Source organism: Canis aureus, chromosome 38 (genome assembly GCF_053574225.1).
Source record: "Canis aureus isolate CA01 chromosome 38, VMU_Caureus_v.1.0, whole genome shotgun sequence".
NCBI classification, from domain to species: Eukaryota; Metazoa; Chordata; class Mammalia; order Carnivora; family Canidae; genus Canis; species Canis aureus.
The window spans coordinates 14,466,973-14,483,697 of NC_135648.1; the positions used below are offsets into that span (position 1 = coordinate 14,466,973).

Genomic DNA, 16,725 nt, shown 5'->3' on the forward strand with positions numbered 1-16,725 from the left:
TAAATTTTAAGAGTAAGAATTTTTTTTAAAGATTTTATTTATTTATTCATGAGAGACAGAGAGAGAAGCAGAGACACAGGCAGAGGGAGAAGCAGGGTCCCTGCAGGGAGCCCATGTGGGACTCAATCCCGGGTCTCCAGGATCACGCCTTGGGCTGAAGGCAGCGCTAAACCACTGAGCCACCCAGGCTGCCCTAAGAGTAAGAATTTAAATGAAGTCTTCTCTTGGGATGCCTGGGTGGCTCAGCAGCTGAGCATCTGCCTTTCGCTCAGGACATAATCCCAGGTCCGGGGATTAGGTCTCACACTGAGGTCCCTGCTACTCCCTCTGCCTATGTCTCTGTGTCTCTCATGAATAAATAAATAAAATCTTCAAAAAATGAAGTCTTCTCTTATACCATTAAAGGACTAATAACAAAACAAGGCCTAAGACCGATTATTACAATCAGAGTAGACAGATGGTTCCTGAACATCAGCAAGAATGACTATTTCACCTGAGGTAACTTAATACTTCTTAATTTCTTCTGACTTAAGTCAACCGTGAGTCAAGGCAGTCTTCCAGAGCCTAAGGGATGGTCTGACTCTGGAGTGTCTAATAAAGACTCAACTGGTAGTACAGAAAAGCTTTGAGAGGTAGAATCGGTCAGATGTCTTTAAAATAAATCCTTTTGAAAAGGTCTATCAAGCTTTTATCCCTGTAATTCTTTAAAATGGCACCTGGGATATGGCAAAGTTTTTTTTTTTTTTTTTTTTTTTTGAAGGTTGAATTGCATTAACTTGAATAAAAAAAAAGTAGGTATCATTGAAGATAAGCTTGCAAGAATATCTTTCCTTTTATTACAATTCCTTTCTAATGCATTTTTTTCTTTCACATTTTATTAAATATGAGTTTGCAGTAAAATACTTTTTGATCTTCACTTCTTATGCTTTTGAACACCTCAATTCTACTTCATCTTCCCCCTAAGGTTCCAGCCTGAATTTTTCTCACATATTAAGCAAAGTGAAATTGACATTAAAGCCAGGGAAACACATCTTGTCTCATTTATACTTAGTATTTCTATTCTTAAAGTCAGGGGAAAATGTACAGGAATGAAAGCATCTTCTTTTATTTTCTAATGCATCCACTAAAGTTATTGTAATTTCTTTTACATATTGAACAAGATTATAAGACTTTTTAACTTAAACTCTTATTTTAATTTCTATTTGTATTTTTAACTAGTCTGGAGAATATGTCTAATGAAAACTTCTAACTATGTGCTTTAATATATAGAAATTATGAACTTTGCACCTTCAGAGACAAGACTAACAGGAAGGAGGGCATAGAAGGATGGTTAAAGTTTGCTGATTTTTAAAATATAACACCAAGTTAACCTATATACAACTATTCATGAGATTAATATTAATCCCTTTATTTATCAAACCACTAAAACATTCACTTTTTTAAAAATTTATTTATTTATTTATTCATGAGAGACACACACAGAGAGAGAGGCAGAGACACAGGCAGAGGGAGAAGCAGGTTCCATGCAGGGAGCCTGACGTGGGACTCGATCCCGGGACTCCAGGATGATGCCCTGGGCCAAAGGCAGATGCTCAAACGCTGAACCACCCAGGCATCCCAAAACATTTACATTTTAAACAGGGTAATTTGAGTAAGAACCCAAAAAAGAAGAATTTATTGATTTCAAATAACTTCAACAATTCTTTGTAATAATTCTATGTTAATATTTGGTATCTGTTGCTTTATTGTTTTATCAAGACACTCATTTTTCAAAATTAATCCTGATGACTGCAATGTTTTTGAGTTAATTTTCATCATTTTGGCTTTATTATTTATTGTAATCAAAATTTCTAAGTTAAATTTAAATTTATTCACATTCAAAATGTTATTTTACTGTATTGTAAAAGTTAGTGACAGCAAAACTAAGAATAAGATAACTTTGCTGATTATGTATTGGCTAGTATAAATTAGGAAACTTTAATTTTATCTACCGAATAGGTAAGATTCATTCTAAGATTATGTAATTTTAGAGTTTGCAGGACTTAGATTTTCTTAATTTCAACCCATTTCTTTTTATGGGTGAAATCCAGCCTATTGAAATTTCATCAAGTTTGAGAAAATTGCGCCAAATCAGTTAGTTAATTATCTGATTATATGAAAAATTGAGTTGAGGAACTTTTCATTTAATTAAAGCCCTAAAAATCATTACATTTTGTAAGTGTGGGAAGAGGTGAAATATGTCTTTTAATATTTGGAATAAAGACACTCTTCATAAGGAACAATACTGTGAAGAATGTATTACTAAGTAGCTCAGGGATGTAGTTGAAAGCCCAGAGTGTATTTGGGTAAGAAATGAAGCATCAGAACACACACACACACACACACACACACACACATGCACGCATGCACACACACGCATGCACCCAGGCACACACACAACCTCTATATCGATATAGATATAGTTACAGATATAGATACAGTAGTTAAGTTGCTCTATAAGACAGAGTTTGAAGAATTTGTAGAGTTTGGTATTCTGTTGTTTTGATTTGAACTGATGAAATAAATGAGGTAAGTCTGTTGTGGCAGACAAAGGAAAACAAGAAAAGAGATGGTATAGATCTGAGGCTTCTGTGAAACGAAAGGCTCAAGGAATGCTCTGTGTCGAGATGGTGAAAAAGAATTTTAATAACGTTGATATTGAGTTCCAAATTTAAATGCATGCTTAGATAATTAAGCCCTTCCTACACACACATGCATATAATCGTTTTATAAAAAGGACTTACAAGTGACCATAAAGAGTATTATGGCCATCAAAGTCCTCAGTTTACCTGGAGAGCTCCTGCACTCAGGTCCTTGGACATTACAGACCTTCACCCCTAGCCTTTGGCTTCTGATGTCTTTATGATGAATCTGAGGTGTTGCCGTGGAAAACAATCTGACCTGTGTGTACCAAATCCAGGCTGTTTTTAGGTCTGAGGCTGACTGATGCATACTATCTTGTGGCTAGGCTTTGCTATAACCATATTCAGAGATTCACAACACATACCTCATATATACAACATGAAATGTCAAATTAAATGGGAAACAGCTCCTGATGATATTATATGATTTTGCCCCACTCACTTGCTATTTTGATAAAATATGAGATTTGAAATTTAGAAATATTAACAAAGACTCTCCTGCTTTTTCCTACATCCTATTGCAGTACAGTCAACATTATATACTGAGAAGCTAGAAGAAACAAATAAGAAAAAGGAATTTTAAAGAAGGAAAACTATGGTTTAAAATAAAGATTCTAAAAGTGCCTGGGTGGCTGTTTGGTTAAGCATCTGACTTCAGCTCAGATCATAATCTTACCCTGGGATTGAATCTCACATCAGGGTCCCTGCTCAGCGAGGGGTCTGCTTCTCCCTCTCCCTTTGCCCCTCCTCCCTGCTTGTGCACGCTCTCTCTCAAATAAATAAATAAAAGATCTTAAAAAAAAAAAAGTACAGATTCTATTCCAGTAATCGACCAAAGATCCATACGAGGACACAGATAATAATATAAAGGAATACACAATGATTTTAAGACAGTATCTTCTGCAGCTCCATAGATGAATATTTCAAAAATATTAAATTGGGCAAAAGAAGCCTCAAATAAAAGAATGCCCTATGTAGTTCCACTTATATGAAGTTCAAAATTAATTTGGTTTTGAATGAAAAAATTCAGAATTGCGGTTGCCTAAGGCAGGATGATTAAGTGGATTAATTTAAGGACCATGAAAGCATCTTTTGGAGTGATCAAATACTTTGTACCTTGATTTTGGAGGTGGTTACATGTCAGCAGTGGGCTGAGCATGGCTCCCATTATTCCAACAGTCAGTTCTTATTTAATCAAGATAATTTTATGAGCCGCTCGTTAAACCATCGCTAGCTTGAAATCAGCTATGGTGGCAGTATTTAAACCATGAAAATCATTAAATGTTATATATCAGGCTGTTTTTTTTTTTTTCTTCCAGAGAGCCAGTTTACCAGCACATCCCTGAATACATTTGTCAAATTCCATCACAGCATACACTTAAGATTCATGAAGTTTCCTGTGTATAAATTATGCTTTAATAAAACACTAGCAGCAAAAAAGAGGGGAAAAGGCATTGATACTCAGGAATGGGACCTGTAAATGTGGTGCTTGGGTTTCCTTGATTTTATAATACAGGAATGTAAAATAGCCAAAAAAACACACTGTTAAAGGGCCTGTGATTTAAATAAGACTGCCCAGGTTCAAATTCCTTTCCCATTTACATGATCTTCGAAAGTTATTTAACCACAGCTTAGCTTCCTCCTCTGCAAAGTGGGAATAAATTATTATAGATTAAAATAATCATGCATGTAAAGTGCTTTAGTATTTCCTGGCACACACTTAACCCTCAACAAATGTTATTTTATTTTTAAAGCCTGATTTCTCATGCTAGCTCAACCTGGAGTAGAACAGATCTAGCATGCATGTAAACAAAAGCCACATATAGGCCTCACTCCCCTCTAGATTCAGGGAATTCACTAAGTTCTAATAAAGTCTTTGGGCCCATAACAATCAAGAATGCTGTCTTTTTTCCAAGGGGTAGAGAAAACTAGCCCAATGAATCACTCAGAAATTATTTTTTGTAATGTGAAAAAGTGTGAGTGTCAGGTATTCAAGTGTACCACCAATCAATAGGGTGAAAATTTCTGTGATATAAATGGATGTTAACTTCTATAGAAGCAGCTTAATGATTACCTGATTTTGGAATCAATATTATCTAATCAACAAATACATTCAATTTTATATAATGTATATTCAATTTTCATTTCAATATGTATACTAATTATATTATATATTAATTATATTATATATGATATTATATATTAATGCATATTAATTCTATATTTAATGTTTCATATCAACATTAAGAGACATGAAATATAAGACTCAGTTCTATTAATTTGATTTATAATATTGATGTTACTGAAAATCCACTGAATAATGATATAATGCTAATAACTGTGGTAGACACTATAATATGCCAATCAAATTCTGTCAACAAAGAGCTTATCTCACTTGCACAGATGGCTCTTGTAAGTCATTCTTCCGCTCTCTGAGATGCCTCAGCTGCCCAAAGCTACCTTGCCAAGACCATTCCCCTTCCCAGGCAAACCACATCTCATAAGTACTTGAGGATGAGTAAAGCCTGACTTGGGACAACTCTAAAGGGCCAGTTTGGCTCTAGAACTCCTACTAAGATTGCAGAGGTTGACACTAAACCTATATTACAGCTCAACTTCATCCTGTACCCACTCCTTTCCACTTACCCTCAGTTCCATAGAGGTTAGGTCCAAGAGCATTCTTTTTAAAAATATTTATTTATTTATTTGAGAGAGAGTGAGAAGGGGCAGAGAGGAGAGGGAGAGAGAGAATCTCAAGCTGACTCCCCTCAGAGCACAGAGCCCAATGTGGGGCCCCATCCCAGGACTCTGAGGTCACGACCTGAGCTGAAATCCAGAGCTGAAGATTAATCGACTGAGCCATTTAGGTGCCCCAATCCAAGAGCATTGTTAAGGAATCATGCTCAATGCTGAACTTCTCAGACTGCTTCCTGGGAAATGCAACCTGCTAAAACAGCTTTAGTAAGAGCAATTATAAATCCTTGTATTTACCAAATGATGATCATGTACCAGATACCTTGCTATTCACTGTAAATTTTATTTCTAAATCAATGCCCAGAGAAACCATACCCTGTTTGGTTGGGAATGAGTATAATACTCATTTTGTAGATGGGAAAAATGAGGATTAAAAGGATTAAGCAATTTTTCTAAACAACTTAGATACATACCTAAGTAGTCTGAAATCAGCATATGGATTCTTAAGCTATTTTTATTATTTGTAAATGTTGCCTTTTAAAAGTAGAAAAACTTGGGGCACCTGGGTAGCTCAGTCAATTAAGCAACTGACTGTTAGTTTCAGTTCAGGTCATGATCTCAGGATTGTCCAGCTCCACACTCAGTGTGGAGTCTGCTTGAAGGTTCTCTATCGTCCCCCCATTCATGTGTGCAGACTCTCTGCCCCCTCTCTAAAATAAATAAATCTTTACAAAATTAAAAGAAAAAATAAAAGAAAAACTTTTCTTCAAAAAGCGTTTTACTCATATAAAGACAGAGTAATTTATGCTGTAGAATACATGAATAATTTGGCACAGTATTACCATCTGATGAGAGCTTTTCAGATGTAGATTATTAAAGTATGCAGAATTTGATTCTATTCATTTTATGCAAATCTAAATGTATAGCTTTGAGACCATAAATGAGAGCATAAATATTCCCTTTACATTTTTATAAATAATTTTTAACACGATATATTTAACATTTTCTTCACACCTTGGTTTTGGATTTACAAAACAACATGAATATTTTTTGAAAGCTGGCAAGCTTTTATGTTAAATGATGTTAGTGGCCTGTGGTCTTAAATTTTGACGTGAATATTTGAGGCTTATATTATAGCAGATGGATTAGCGACCACTGCACTAAAACTCATTAGTTTAAAAATAAAGGGAAAAACAATAGAAAAAAGAGGAAGAAATCTTCAGCTTACTGTTAAGACTGTTTATTTTTGTCAATGTGAAAATGCAACATTTTTTTCTCTTTTTTTTCTTTCATAAACCACCAGATTGTGGAAAGAATAATAGCCCCTCCTGGGATTGCTATCCTTATTAACTAGTTTTCTAGTATTATTGTAATGACTTTAAATTTCATAATCACAAATAATTTTCTAAATTTATTAGTTTATTGACAAATGTCATGCAAAACAAAGAAGGAAAATGTAAAAACTATCTTTTGATTATAAAATTGAGTTCAATTGCCATCTGTGATGAAAAAAAAATCCTTTCCAATTGCATAAATTTCTAATGCTAAACTTATTGTAAGATGCACTCGTGTTCTACAATTCATTATTATTAATCTTTAAATTAAAACTTCCAAATAAAAACACTTAGCAAAGATTTGTGATTAATTTCTTGAAATGATATTTTCCAGGTTCTTATAGTTCATTTCAATTCTTTATTATTTATGTATGTTTTCAGATTCTTGTTTCTATTTATGTTCTCGTTCAAGAGGAATTGAGTACTGGACCAGTGGAAATTCATTTGCATAAGAACAACCTAAATCCTCAAGAAGAAAGTGATGAGGAGAGATTTTGGACTGTCAGTTAAACCTTTAAAGTACCAGTATCAAGTGGCTTACAAAGCCAAAATAGAAAACACTACAAACAAAACTGATAACTGGGGATCCAAGACACTTCAAGAAAGTATGGAGATTATCCTGTATTGTGTACAAAGTAATAATAGATCTGGAAGTAAGAAAGAAAAGTTAATATTCCTATTAGACAATTTTCTCTATATTTAGTACATGCCTTAACCTGCATGACGAAGACACTAATATTTAACGAGACAACTCCTTTCTAATTGCCAGGTAGAGTAATGGGTGTTTTACATTCTTTACCTTGAATAAATGTGGTCATCCTGACAGGATAACCTTGTTTTAATTCACTAATCCTCCCCACAGGGGATCAGGAACATACATAGAAACCTAGCTTTAGGTATCCTAGTTGAGATTTAAACATGGGTCATTGTGAATTCAAAGTTTAGGGTATTTCCTTTGTAGCACATAGCACCATGTAACTAAATTGTCCTCAAAATAATAAGCACAATGAAAAGAAAAGCAATGAAAATCATTAAAGTTGTTTTGCTTAGATCATAGTCTGGGGTCTGATTACTGGGCTATTGATCATGCAGTAATTTCATACCCTGTTTGGTTGGGAACATGAGACACCATTAATGAGTACACAGTTTTGATTGACTTGCTATGTTTCCCATAGATTTGCCTTTGTCAAAACCATAAATCCTAGTTAGCATTTTCTTGCTTCTTATGTATGCTCCACTATAATTTTGATCTTACACTTTTTTTTACAAATAATAAACGTTTGCTAAAAATGACAATTATAATGATCTTTATGGTAAATTTATGACCTGTCAGAAAATACAGTTAAGAACAATTCTAGAAAAGGATAAGAGCAAAGAAAATACCAAACACTGATCAGATTCCTTTGATTTGTACGCTGTTTCAGAATGAAATGATCCCATGTTATTTTCCCTCTCACAAATTTTCTAAGCAAAAACCAAGTAAAAAATTTACTTCTACCTGAAATTTAATTCTACCTGATATATTCTGTAACCAACCCTCTTCTTGCTCTCTTTATATATATGTGTGTATATAACTATTATATATAGTATATATAATTTCACCAGCTTTATGTATCTTTCTGCAGCTGTAAGCTTCACTCATCTACTTGTGAAGATTCTATTTCTTTGGATATTTTCCCTAAACAAAATGAGCCAGATGAGTTAAGAATATCTTGAGGGTTTTTCTTAAGAAAAAGAAAATCATATCATGGCAGCAATAACTTCTTAAAATTATGAGTCTAGAAGGAAGATCTATAGGAATTGAAACCCTAATCTGAAATGATGTTCAATCTTATATTTAAAGAATTTCCTAAAGCCAAAAAAAAAAAAAAAATAGTGTAAAATCTTGCTTCAGAATTCAGGATTCAGCTAGCGGCTTTTGGTCTTAGACCATAAGATTTATAAAAGATAGTTGACTTCATTATTTATTAACTCAGATAGGAAAAAAATGTTTAAATAAAACAAGTTAGGATATACAATTATACCCCAGCCATGCCTAATTTAAAAAATCTTCATAGCACGAGAAAAAATAATAAATACACAGCATAAAGACATTTCAGAAGCTTTTATCTAAGGGTAAACTGGTTAAGTTTCAAAATTACAATAAAACAGATAAATCAGTAAGAGTCTTCAATATTAGACTCTGAGAAACTATAGTACAATATTTTGCTGCATAAAATACTGATAAGATAAAAGAGGAATTTCTGGTCTTTTTTTTTTTTTTTTTTTGGAAATACCTTCAGGCTTGAAATAAGGGATTTAGTCAGGAAAAGTAATAAATATATTGGAAAAGGAAATCACACAATTAGAAGGTCTCCTCTATGTGCTAAACACTTTCAAATAGCACTAAACAGTAAATGTTATTGTTTAAAATCAACTAATCATCTTTACATAAAACACCTACTTCTCCATCCAAAATATCTAAAGGTTCTCTTTTCTCTAAGCATTGGAAAAGAACAAATGAATCATAGACTATGTAAATATTGCAAGTATACTCCAAAGATTTACTGAAATTCAGGGATACGTTTCATAAACCTAAAACTAGAATTTTATAGACTTGCAGTATCCTTGTGGGGGTACTCTGTTAAAATACATAGAAATCCTCTCTTAATGTTGTATTAATATGGATAAATCTAAAATCGGTTCTGGTATTCATTTCCTATTGTTGTTATAACAATGGCCACAAATTTGGTTTATAAAGGTACACGTTTATTCTCACAGTTTGGGAGGTTAGAGAGTCCAAAATCAGTCTCACTGGGCTGCATTTGAAGTGTCCTCAAGGGCTTGTTACTTTCAGAGACTCCAGGAGAATTCATTTTCTGCCTTTTCCAGCATCTACCACTTGGATTCCTTGTCTCATAATTACCTCTTCCATCCTCAAAGTATATTACTCCTCCCTGCTTCCAGCACCACTTCTCTCCTCTGGATTGTGACCCTCTTATAAGAACTCTTATTATTTTATTAGGACTACCTAGATGGTCTTCAGGAATCTTCACATCTCAGGGTCCTTAATTTAATCACATTTGTGAAATCCATCTTGCTATGTAAAATAACCTATTTCTGGAGATTAGGATGTAGATATCTTTGGATAACATCATTCTATCTACCACAATTCTATACATTTATTTTCTGATCAGTCTGAAAAGTGACACAAAGCTTCTATGTAAAGCAATAATTATATTATCTTGCCCATGATTTGTTAAGTGAAAGATGAGTATTATCTAAGGATTGGGGTACCTAGGTGGCTCAGTTGGTTAAATGTCCGACTCTTGTTTTTGGCTCAGATTATGATCTCATGGATTGTGAGATTGAGCTCTGCATTGGGATCTATGCTCAACAGGGAGTCTGCTTAAAGTTTCCCTCCTTCTGTTCTCCCCTCAATTCACATGCATCCTCAGGTCTCAAACTAGAATTACTAAATGTGGTATATTTCCTACTGATGCTTCAAAGTACCTAATATCTATCTCTCTGAAAGATAATTAACTCATCACTGTTACATATTTTTCTCATTTTTCTATCCACTGACTCTGATTCCAAAAATACTTTTATGAATACACAAGGAGGAAGAAACTCATGATAAAACATATTATTGAGAATAGATCTTTTGGATACTATTATAGTTAAGTAAATCCTGCGTTAGTTTCATTTCTTGATGGGTCTTATCTTAAAAATAATGGACAGTTTTAGTCTGGTTTTGTAATAACTAATTCAGACTTCTTTAAATCTAGGTTAGTACAAATTCCAGGTATTCAAACTTGTGGTCTTCCCTGGGACTCTACAAATTGTTAAAAGTGCGAGGCTAAAAATATATCCTCATATTCATTATGCTTTTGATACAGTTCATAGAGTGCTTTAGAAACAAAATTTTTTAATTAACCTCTTCAGGTACTATGCTATAAAAATGGACAATAAATATATGAAATGCTTATTGTCTTTCATTAGTCAGAAAAATATTGTCCACTTCAGAATAATAGCACTGGCTCTGTATGAAAGAGGTAATATAGGAGTAGGAGAAAAAGCTTTAGCAAATCATTAGGCTAAATAAATTGATCTACCTAAGGTTTTTTGCAAAGCCAAATCCATGAAGACCTTTATAGGTTTCACGTTAGGTGCATAATCTCTGAGTCTGAAAAAATATCTTGGAAAAATCAAGGTTGTCAGATCCAAGAGGAAATAATCTGAGAAAGCTAGGTAACTGTGCATTGGAATCAGATAACCTTAAGTGGGCACTTGCTAAAGTACTCCATTAGACAACATTTTTTAAAATAGAGTTGAACACTGATGGATTTTTGCAGTAACAATTCATAACTCACTTATAACCAAATGTTGCTGGAAAAGGTGGAAAAGTGGCACCTGAACAGTAATCAGATCCTAGGGAAGATTTGAGCATCTCTAAATGAATTTGATATTACTATCTCCCATTACAGGTTATGAAAATGCATCACTGAATATATACTGAGTTCCTGTGTAAGTCTAAAGAATTGACTACTTAACAAAAGCCATGACACTCACAGTATCTTGAGAAAACCACAAAAATGCCTGGACCATTCTGATTTACTTCCTCAGTAATGAAGAAATACATTTTACTAGGACAGTTAGATGTAGATGACTCAAAGGCATTGCCCTTTATTCAGGAAACTGATTGTACTGATTATGCCCAATAATATGGAAAAGAAGAAAGAGCAAATGAAAAAAGAAAAACACATGAAGAACAAATGATGTAAAACATAAATTAGTTAAATTATCAAACAACTTTGAAATTCATGTTTTAAAGTAATTTCCTTAGCTGTCATGGCCTTACATGATTACCTTTAATAAAGTCATAGAGATAGAACCCATCGCAAATAGGCTCATGCACTAGAAGTATCTGTATTTATAACTTACTCCAATCTTTTACATTTCAATCTATCTATATGTTGTGAAAAATGTAAGAAGTATGATCATTCCTATCATTCCTATATTCATTAATGGTACAGGCTACCTTTACTCTCCCAACTGTCTAATCATCCCCTGCATGACTGTGATGTATACTTGACCAGAGATAGATTGCTCTTGATTTTCAATGCAAAATATCTCATGGGGCTCTCCTAATTAACAGTTAAACAACATTTATCTTTGGATGCAGACTTAATAACTGAAATGACATCAGCCATCTTAAAATGACAAGAATTAGTAAGATACAACCATTAAATATCTTAGTTAGGAAACCTCGAGAAGCAACTATCACATTGAAGTTGACTGCTGATCCAACAACCATGGAAAAGCAAATAGCTTAATAAAGTAGATAACTCTCACTTAAATGCATGAAAAAAAGATTTTTTTTCTGGATACTTGGAAACAGTGATTATTACATTCTTTCTTTAAAACTTTTGCTATATATAATTTTGATTATATTTTTACCTTTACTGATTTATTGAAAAGATTATATATTCATAACTTTATTTTTTGTATTTATATATTTGTCATAACTATCATTTTGCTTGTTACGTTACTACTACTAAAAATTTCCCATTCTTTTTAATGTACCTTTTTTTTTCTCCTTTCAAGATCCCATTAGGATACCACATTACATTAAATTGTCATGTCTCCTTAGGCTCCTCTTGACTGTGACAGTTTCTTAGACTTTCCTTTTTATTTATTTTCTTTTTGACAACCTGGACAGTTTTGCATTGTAATGGTCAGGTGTTTGTAGAATGTTTCTTAATTGGGGTTAGTATAATGCTTTTACATTATTAGATGAGGTTATGTATTTGAGGGGAGTAAGATCCCAGAGAAAAAGTGTTATTCTCATCATATCCCATCAAAGGTAGATATTATTAACCTGATAGGTCACTGTTGATCCTCTTGGACACTTGGCTGAACACTTGGCTAGGGTAATGTTTGTCAACTTTTTCCAGTTTCAATGTATTATTTTCTCCCCTACCTATACCATAAACTTTGGTAGGAAATGACTTCGTGCAACCTACGCTTCCAGGGTGGGGAATTATGACCCATGTCCTTGAGGGCAGAGTATCTACATAAATTATTAGGAATTCTATTGGATGTGAGATTTAGTTGTTTGTTCTCTGTCATTTATTTATCTAATTTTTATAAATGTTTATCAGTGTGGACCTATGCATGGTAATTTTAAAACTGGATTATGAACTGATACCACTTTATTATTTTTTTTTGTCAAATAATTCCAGTTTTGGATATTGGTCTTCTTTCAGTTTCATTCTATTTACTTTTGACATACCCCCACAGTTGCAAGATTTTTGTTATTGTTGCTATTGTTATTACTTAATTATTTTTTAACATACACGTTGCTTCAAGCTAATCTTGTGTATTTTATGCTTCAGTCCTAGATTCAGCTTTCTCTCTGAGGAGACTTGGTTCCTTTTATTGGTAAATGGTGTAAGAGAGCAATATCTTGGTGTTCAGTGTGTTTGCTTGAATGTCAGTGCTTCTAGAATCTCTCAGATAACAGAGTAAATAAGGGGTTATGTATTTGTAAACTAATCCTTATACATGCACATATCTATAAATACTTCTCCATATCTGTATCCACAGTAAGATAAATACTATGTCCATACTGATGCTTCAAATCTAATTAAGTTTCATTTAAATCATTCTGGTATTTCCTCCTTGCTAATTTGTAATGACCCACTCTAACAGTAAGAATATTGGTTCCCAGCACCTGCCATCCATTTACTTAGTTATTCAATTTCAGTATGCAAAAAAAAAAACTATGTCAGAATTTATAATCCATACCCCTGTAGGATACAACTTTATCAAAGAGAGTAAAGTACTTATGTAAAGATTTTCCCTTTAGTCTTATAGATTTCTCTTATTTCCAAAGTTACTTAGGTTACCAAATTTTCCCTCACCCTGTTCATTAAGAATTTTCAAACATCGGGATAAGTTAGTCTTTTGTTATAGTCTGCATTCTATCCTGAGACTCCATGAACTCTTAAATGATTTTTCAAAATTTGCCTACAGTGAAGCTCACTCTTTGTGCTGTAAAGTTCTATAGGTTTTGATAAATGAATGTCATAGGTCCATCATTATAATATCATAGAGAAGAGATTCACCACCCTGATAAATGCCTTGTGCTTCATCTGTTCAACCATCCTCCACCCTTACCTCTGTCCCACTTCTGATTTGTTAGACATCTCAAGTTCTGCCTTTTTTTTTTTTTTTTTTGCCTTTTCAATAATGGCATAAAAATGGAATGTTTGGTCTTTTTAGATGCCTTCTTTCAATCAGCAGTATACATTTAAGATTGATTTATGTATTTTTATGGCTTGATAACTCATTTTCTTGTTGAATCATATTCCACTTTATGGATGTAGTATAGTCATTTTTACCCATTCACCTACTTTAAAAAAAAAAGATTTATTTATTTATTTGAGATAGAAAGAGCAAGAGAGAGAGCAGGGAGCAGAGGAAGAGGGAGAAGCAGACTCCCTGTTGAGAAGGGAGCCCAACACGATGCTTAATCCCAGGACCTTGGGATCATGACCTGAGCTGAAAAAAGATGCTTATCACCATTCAGGAGCCCCTCCATTCACCTATTGAAGAACATCTTGGTTGGTTCAATTTGGAGCAATTATGAATAATGCTGCTATAAACATTTTCATGCAGGTTTTTGTGTGGACATAAATTTTCGAAGTCAATAGAGTAAATACAGTTTGATACCTGGATCATATGTCAACACTATGTTCAGTTTTATAAAAGATTGCTAACCTTGGAAGTGGCTGAACAACATGAATTCCCAATGGCAATTAATAAAAATTTTATTCCTCCATATATTTGTAAGTCATTAATTTTTTCATATGTTTACATTTTAGCCATTTAATAGGCGTGTAATTGTACCTCATCACTGTCTTAATTGGCATTTCTCTAATGTAAATGATATTCAGTGTATCTTTTTTTTAAGATTTTATCCATTTATTAATGAGAGAGAGAGAGAGAGAGAGAGAGGCAGAGACATAGGCAGAGGGAGAAGGAGGCTCCATGTGAGGAGCCTGACATGGGACTCCATCCATGGTCCCCAGGATCAGGTCCCGGGCTGAAGGCGGAACTAAACGGCTGAGCCACCGGGGCTGCCCCCAGTGTATCTTTTCTCATGTTTATTTGCTCTTTGTATACCTTCCTGGTAAGGTGTCTGGTGATATCTTGTACCCATTTTATTTTTTTTTAAATTTGGGATGTTTGATTTCTTATTGTTCATTGCATTTTGGGATACAACTCCTTTATCAGATTAGTGTTTTCCAAATATTTTCTCATAGTTTGTGACCTGTGTTCATTGTTTTAACAGTGTCTTTCATAAAGCCTAAGTTTTTTACTTTAATAAAGTTCAACTTAGCAGTGTTTCTCTCAGGGACAGTGTTTTTGTTATTGAAGCTAAAACTCATGTTCAACCTAAGGTCATATAGATTTTTCTCCTAAACCTTTCTTCTGGAAGGTTTATAGTTTTGTGTTTATGTTTAGGTCATTGATCCATTTTGAGTTACTTTTTGTCAAGGTATAATGTTCACGTCTAAGTGCACCTTTTGTTTTTCTTTTTGTTTTGTTTTGCATATGGACATCAAATTGCTCTAGCTGCCTTTTGAAAGACTGTTTTTCTCCACTTGAACTTCCTTTGTGTAAAAGGCACAACAGTTGCCTTTGTTGTAAAGCAGTTGATTATAATTTTTGGTGTGGCTTCCTGAGCTCTTCCAATTATGACCATAGGATAATTCTCTTTTTATTTAGATCTTCTTTTATTTTTTCACTACAGTTTTGTGGTTTTCTTCTTCCTGATTCTGGAAATATTTTTTCTTTACCTTTATGCCTTAGTATTTATTTGGGAGCAATCTTAAATGCTTTTGCTTTTTAAAAAATGTCAAATTCTAACTGTTTATGGCTAGTTTATACAAGATCAATTGATATTAGTTTATTGATGTTCTACATTGGGAACTTGCTATACTCACTTTAAAGGTACAATATTTGTGGTAGATTATTTGGATAGATTACTTATTTCTACATAGACAATTATGAGAAGAGCAGTTTTGTTTCTTCCTTTCCATCCATATTTATTTTATTTCCTTTTCTTATCTTACTGCACTAGCTAGAATTTCCATTATAATGTTGAGTAGAAGAGGTAAGAAAGCACAACTTTACCTTGTTCCTATTATCAGAGTGGAAGCTTCTAGTCACTAGTAAGTATGATGTTTGCTTAAGATTTCTTTTATATATGTTCTTTATCAGTTAAGTAAACTCCATTGTATTTTTAATGTGTGGGAGTTTTTTAGCATGAATGTATGTTTGATTTTGTCAAATATGTCTGCATTAATTGATAAGGATTTATTTATCTCATGGATGGAATATAATTTTAGGAAGACTCCAAAAAATTAAACTCTTCCAGGAGGTAAATCTAAAAGCAAAAAACTATGATGCCAATCATGGGAGTATGATTAATCAGTGGCCTCTTCAAAAGTGGATTCCTCTTTAGAGCTGACTTAATATTTAAAAAAGAGCTCATGTCCTTGAGTCTAAAAAAAAAAAAATTTAAAAACTTTAGACAAAATAGCTATGTATAATAGAATATAAGCAGAATTTAATTTGGCCACATAGGGTATCTGAACCATTGTTAAAAATTAATTTAGATTAATACCATAAGTGAAATAATACTATCTATATCTAAGCTGAAGAAAAGGAAGCGTGGTTATTTAAGGTAGACTAAGGTGATCTTAGGGACCTTCTTTTATGGTCACTCAGGGAAATCTTGGGACATAGTTCAAGACCACCTTTCTGTCAGTTCTGCTAGAAATTTATCCATTTTTGTGTCTTATGTGTCTTATGAAGACTATGACCCAGAGATTGAAATGTTTCTGGGAAGCCACTCTTCTGAAAGATGATGCAACACGTCATTAAAAAAAATAAAGTCTGGGCAGCCCAGGTGGCTCAGTGGTTTAGCACCGCCTTTAGCCCAGGGTGTGATCCTGGAGTCCTGT

The 16,725-nt window shown here is 33.5% G+C and overlaps 1 long non-coding RNA gene across 12 annotated transcripts in view; it reads left to right on the plus strand.

The window, feature by feature from the left end:
• LOC144307445 (uncharacterized) overlaps window positions 1-16,725 on the plus strand; it is a 478,537-nt gene that overhangs the window by 428,759 nt on the left and 33,053 nt on the right. For 8 of the 12 annotated variants that reach the window (XR_013374329.1, XR_013374317.1, XR_013374321.1 and 5 more), the window contains one exon: window positions 7,091-7,974. This is a non-coding gene — a long non-coding RNA (uncharacterized LOC144307445). Of the gene's footprint in view, window positions 1-7,090; window positions 7,975-16,725 lie in introns of those variants that run through there. The other 4 variants (XR_013374318.1, XR_013374325.1, XR_013374319.1 and 1 more) reach the window with 2 other exon arrangements.